Below are 5,337 nucleotides of genomic sequence, written 5' to 3'. Positions count from 1 at the left end.
ATGGTGCTGATACCTAAGCAAGGAAGAACAAAAAGAGAAAAAGAAAGTTACTGACCAATTTCATTAATGAATATGGATGTAAAAATCCTAAATAAAAAAATACAATATGTCCCAAAGAAAATGCATTTTGACCAAATAGTATTTATACCACAAATGCAGGGATAGTTTGATACAAGGAAAACTATCAACATAATTGATAGTATCAATAACAAATTATAAAATTCATATAATTATATCAATAGATTTTTAAAAGTCTGAGACAAAATACAATACTCATTCCTGTAAAAAAAAGGAAAGCAAAGACATATATGGACTTCTTCTTAAAATGATACAAAGCATCTACCTAAAGCCATCAGCAAGAATTACTTGTAATGAAGAGAAGTTAGAAACCTTCACAATAACATCAGGCATTAAACAAGGATGCCCATTATCATTATTATTATTATTATTTAACATAGTATTAGAGATGCTGGCAATAGCAATAAGGGTAGAAAAAGAAATTGAAGGAATCAGAATGAGCAAAGTGTATTAAAACTATCTCTATCTGCAGACAACATGATGCCATATGTGGAAAATCTTAGAAATTCAACTAAAAAGTTAGTTGAAATGATCAATAATTTAAACATAGCAGTAGGATACAAAATAAACTCACATAAATCACCAAGGTTTTTCTTATATTACTGACAAAGTCCTGCAAGAAGAGATACTCCATTTAAAATAACCGTATCTAGAATAAAATTTCTGGGAATCTATCTGCCAAAAAACCCTCAAGAACTATATGAACATAGTTATAAAATACTTTTTACACAAATAAAGTCAAATATAAATAATTGGAGACATATCCATTGTACATGGATGGGCAGAGCCAATGTAATTAAGATGAGAATCCTACATAATCTACTCATTCAATGTCACCCTAATTAAACTACCAAACAATAATTTCATTGAGTTAGAAAAAATAATGATAAAATTCATTTGGAAAGAATAAAAGATCAATGATATGAAAAGAATTAATGAAAAAGGAAGGAAGGAAGTTTAGCAGTTCCAGATTTTGAATTATAGGAGTAATTGTCTGACACTGGCTAGGAAATAGAAAGGTAGATCAGTGGAACAGATATGTAACAATTAGCAGTAAAATATAGTAATCATGTATTTGGCAAAATCACATATCCAGGTTTTTAGAATAAGAAATCACTATTTGGTAAACATTGTTGGGCCATTTGGAAAGTAGTTTGGTAAAAACTAGGCATAGACCTATATCTTACACCATTCACTAAGATAAGTACAAAATGGATACATGATGTAGACATCAAAGGAGATATCATAAGTAAATTAGAAGAATAGGGAACTTACTACCTATCACATTTATGGATAGCAGAGGAATTTATGAGTCATCATGAAATAGGGAGCATTGTGAAATGTAAAATGAATGATTTTGACTACACTAAATTGAAAAGTTTTTGTATAAATAAAACAACCTCTACTAAGATTAGAAGGAAAGCAGAAAATTGTGGGGAAATTTTTATAGAGAGTCTCTCAGATAGAGGTCTAATATTTAGATATACAGAAAACTTTGTCAAAATGATAAGAATAAGAGCCATCTTCCAGTTGATAAATGGGAAAAGATATAAAGAGACAATTTTCAGATGAAGAAATGAATCATATATAGGTATATGAAAAAATGCTCCAAATCATCATTGGCTAGAGAAATGCAAACCAAAACAATTGTGAGATATCACTTCACATCTATCAGACTTGCTAAAAAGGCAAAATGAGAAATGTTGAAGAGGATGTGGAAAAATGAGGACACTAATGGTGGAGCTGTGAACTGATCCAACCATTTTAAAGAACAATTTGGCATTACACTCAGAAAGTTATAAAGCTTTGTATACCTTTGGTTCCAGTGCTGGGTCTGCTTTACAAGGAGAACAGAGAAAGGGGATAAGAATCTATAGGTTCCAAAATAGTTATAGCAGCTCTTTTTGTGGTGGCAAAAAATGGGAAACTGAGGGGATGCCTATCAATTGAGGAATGGTTAAACAAATTGTAGTATATTGTTGTGATGGAATACTACAGTGTGTTGTGTGCAGATGCAAAGCATGGAATCCCTGCAAAGGTACAGGGAGAGCCTCACCCAGAATTCCAGGGGACCCCCTGGAGAACTTTGGGTGAGGGGCAGTTGAGAAGGGTTGAAGACAGTTAATTTGTGGGATTGGATGTGAGGAGAGACTCAGCTTGTTTCTCCTGACTTGGGGTTTCTCCTGAGAAACCATTGTAGCTTAAGCCAGTAGTTTCTACTCATAGGGTTAGCCTATTTGTCAGTTCTATTCTTCATTGATATAATTATATAATTATTTAGTAATTAGAGAGTAAGATATTTATCTATAGCAATAAAGCCAGTTTTAGTTAAGTGCTTCATCTTCTCCAGTGAGGAGGAAGGGGGCATCAATTTAGCAGTTTAGGGTCACCTTTCATTTATCCTAAACCCTTCCTGGATTATATAATTTTCCTTGTTATTCCTAATATAACTTTTTACCTTCAAAGTTGTGCCTGATAATTATTTGGAAGATACTTACATTGAGTCTGAACTTCTAGATTGAATCCTGTTGGCTGCCAGGTTAAGATCTCCTCTGTCCTCAACAGTTAGATAAATAATTTCTATATATCTCCTCTAACTGACCTGAGAGGAATATAAATTCAAGAAAGAAACATTATTGGGGTTTCAGCCATAACAGAAACTCACCAGAAGAATCTTATTCCTGTCTTCATTACCAACTGAAGAAGAAGCAGTTAGAGGGGGAGGGGTTTGAGAACCAGGAGTGTTTTACCCCCTCCTTTCCTCACTGTAGCCTGTCAATATCTGGCTCTTAACTTAAAGCAGCTATCTGGTCCTGAACATTTATCTGCTTCTCCAAACTATCTGTTATTATAATCATAACAAGTGCCACAAGAAATGAAGAGCAGACTGATTAAAAAATATTTGGAAAGAATTATATGGGATGATGAACAGTGAAATAAGTAAAACCAGGAGAATATTATATACAGTCACAGAATTGATGCTGGAAGGATAAACTGTGAATGTTACCTCCAGAAAGTGAACAGAAAGGTGAAAGATGACTTAATTTTTATGTACTTGTTGGTTTACCTGATGATATCTTCTATGACGTGAGGATACTTGCAGATGGGATTTATTATGTAGATATGAAGAAAAGTAAGCTAACCATATATGAGATTTATGATTTCATTTGTATACTATCTTCTTTTTTCTTTGTATATGGCTATGCTTGTTTTGTTTGGCTTTAAAATCTTGGGGAAAATGAACCAAAAATTATCAATTAAACTTTATTATATGTATGCATGTACAAGAAAATCACATTATTTATGGAGTCAACAGGTCTTGGCAGGTCTTAGAATATAGCCCCCATGGATGCAGGTTTCCACTGCATATGGTCTTGGTCCAATGGTGCAGACTGGTGCCTCTAAAGGACATAGTAATTAGGGGAAATCTTGAGGGGTACCAATAATCCATATTCCTAGGCTCTAGGTCTTTAAGTCTGATTTTGAACATGAATAGCTAACCAGAATCAAAGACCTTGTATTTATCTGACCAAATTTGCTTCCCTCAATTATCTAAATACTGAGCCCGAAGTGAACTGAACTTTACTGCTTGAATTTTGGATATTTCTGGTTCAACTGGCAGTTTTTCTTTCCCTGAGCTTTTAACAGCTTGCCTAATGGGCAGTCAGTAGGAGGTTTACTCACTACTGATCTTATAATGATGCCAGTATCCCTTGATTGTTCTGTCTTTTGGTGACCTAATGTCAGATCAAGACCAGTTATTCACTACTGCCTTTTCCTTAATGCAGCTCCACTCCTGCATCTTTGTGGACAAATGAGAGACAATCAGTTTTGTATTTGGGAACTATTTCTCCTCTCCCTACCTGAGTTTGGGCACTTTAATTCTCTGACCACTTCATAGCTAACTGACTGCTGAGTGGGTCCACTCTGATCCATGATCAGACAAAAATCCAAGTGTGGAGTTAGAACAAGTTCACTCAGTGTCTGTAATGTGTACAAATCATTCTGCTGTGGGCACCAAAATTGTTAAAAGAAATCTTGGTTTGGGCCCGATTCTAGTCAATGAGGTAAACTTAGGAAAAGAAAGTTAAAAGTAATTTACTAGCACACCAAGACAGCAAGTAGTTGGGTGCTCTGGCACAGATTTCAAACTGCACCTGGTTTTTATAGGCAAGAGTAAACAGCTTCTATATTAGGACAAACGTATGCTGATTGGTACTCATATCATGAGAAGAGGGGTTTTGTGCTGCTTCAATCCCCCCCCCCCCATGTCTAAGTTTATATAAAAATAGGTATTACTAGATTGCCATCTGATGCAGGCTGGTTGCACAGGAACCTAAAGTATAAGCAAAGTTTTAAACATGGGAGTCCCTCAGATTGACTCAGCATAAGTGACTGACTTTGCATAGTATAGGATTTGAATTAATATTTCTTAGAACAGAGCACCAAAGATTAAAGTCATTAAATTGATAAAAAAAATCAAAATAAATTCCTTGATCATTTTTTTTATTTTTTTCAAACATTTATTAATATTCATTTTTAACATAGTTACATGATTCATGCTCCTCCTTTCCCCTTCACCCCCCACACGTCCCCAACCCATGGCCGATGCGCATTTCCACTAGTTTTGTCATGTGTCCTTGATCAAGACCAATTTCCAAATTGTTGGTAGTTGCATTGGTGTGGTAGTTTCGAGTCCACACCCTCAATCATGTCCACCCCGACCCATGCATTCAAGCAGTTGTTTTTCTTATATGTTTCCTCTCCTGCAGTCCTTCCTCTGAATGTGGGTAGCATTCTTTACCATAAATCCCTCAGAATTGTCCTGGGTCATTGCATTGCTGCTGGTACAGAATCCCATTACATTCAATTTTACCACAGTATATCAGTCTCTGTGTACAGAGTTCTTCTGGCTCTGCTCCTTTCGCTCTGCATCAGATCCCGGAGGTCTCTCCAGTTCGCCTGGAACTCCTCCAGTTTATTATTCCTTTTAGCACAGTAGTATTCCATCACCCGCATATACCACAGTTTGTTCAGCCATTCCCCAATTGAAGGACATACCCTCCTTTTCCAATTTGTTGCCACCACAAAAAGCGCAGCTATGAATATTTTCATACAAGTCTGTTTATCTATGATCGCTTTGGGGTACAAACCCAGCAATGGTATGACTGGATCAAAGGGAAGGCATTCTTTTATAGCCCTTTGAGCATGATTCCAAATTGCCAGCCAGAATGGCTGGATCAGTTCACAGCTCCACCA

This window comes from Gracilinanus agilis, chromosome 3, assembly GCF_016433145.1.
Source record: "Gracilinanus agilis isolate LMUSP501 chromosome 3, AgileGrace, whole genome shotgun sequence".
Classification (NCBI taxonomy): domain Eukaryota; kingdom Metazoa; phylum Chordata; class Mammalia; order Didelphimorphia; family Didelphidae; genus Gracilinanus; species Gracilinanus agilis.
The sequence above is the reverse complement of the archived record's forward strand: the minus strand, read 5'-3'. Positions refer to the sequence as shown.